Genomic DNA, 1,448 nt, shown 5'->3' on the forward strand with positions numbered 1-1,448 from the left:
ATATATATGAGACCATATGAGAGCCAAGGTGAATTATAGGAACTATGAACCAATCTCAGCCTTTAATCGACCTTTATCTAATGGCTCACATCTCACCTGCTTTCATTAATGGCAATTTTATAATTTCGCAAATTTTCGAAAAAAAAAAAATTCAATTTTTTTTTTTTTTAACTTTTAAAGGCAATTTCATTTACTTTATGACTGATTTCATTTACTTTAACTAACTTTTCATTTACTTTTTAGAAATGAAACTTGAAATTACTTAGTAAAATTGAAATATTACAAAAATGTCATTAATGTCACGAGAAGCGTGTAAGCACTCCGATTAACATGATGATCTAAGGGCATAGATTAGTTCCTAGTTCTTATTTTAATTAGTCATGGTTCTCATTATAACTTGTGTCTATATATATGTATGTAAGTATAATAATCAAACTGAAAAATGTGGAGTTTGTTAAATACAGGTCTGAGCCGTACCTGCAAATACTACAAGAAAATAGCCTATTCTGGTAGCTTAAATTCATCGAAAATTGCTCAAAAATCGTCAAAAAACTGATTTCCGATGGCTTTCCATTAGATGAAGGTTGTCAAAAGTTCATTCAAAAATTACGTATTTTCCAACAGTTTTAGGTGGCTATCGGAAGCAATCCATCGAAAATAACGCATTTTCTTGTAGTGAAACGTAGAGAGCGAGTCCACTTTACAAGTCCAAAGGAGGTTTCATCCCAAAACCATATGACAATAGGAGGTTTAGCCTCTTAGCCTTATAAAGTGTTTAACTCAATCTCTCTTGTTCAACCAATGTAGGACACTTACATGTGGTGATACTTGAGAGGTCTATTCTTCAAAACTCCCCCTCAAGTAAGGTCACATTTAACTTTGTCTCATATGATTTTTCGAGCTAGAGTGCTTCTTCACACCCCCCTCACATGGACCTACTCAATTTGGTCCAATGAACTTTAGCCATTTAGGGTTCCATATCGTGGGCTTAACTCTAATACCATATTAAATTTTGAGATAATATGAAATGGGTTTGGGCAAACTGAACAAAGAGGAGGGGAATTCGATCCACAAACAAGGATAAGGAGATTCCATCCCAAAACCATATGACAATAGGAGGTTTAGCCCCTTAGTCTTATAAAGTGTTTGACTCTATCTTTTTCAACTAATGTGAGACACTTACAATATGGTAATAATTGGGAAGTCTATTCCTCAACGGAGTTATAGCTATTAAAATGGCGAGCTATCTAGTTTGTTTATTACACTATGGTTAGGTACTATCTGCTTCTTTTTTATTTTTTGTTTAATGTATTTTTTGAATGTTAAGAGAGCCACAAGAGAAGGGGTGATAATCGATCCCAAGATATCCTCAAATCTGGAGGGAAGCTCCAATAACATAACCTATCGTTCACTCTCGGTTAGGCACTATCTTGTGACCCAATGATTAT

The sequence above is a fragment of the Chenopodium album genome, chromosome 27 (genome assembly GCF_948465745.1).
Source record: "Chenopodium album chromosome 27, dcCheAlbu1.1, whole genome shotgun sequence".
In the NCBI taxonomy this organism is placed as follows: domain Eukaryota; kingdom Viridiplantae; phylum Streptophyta; class Magnoliopsida; order Caryophyllales; family Amaranthaceae; genus Chenopodium; species Chenopodium album.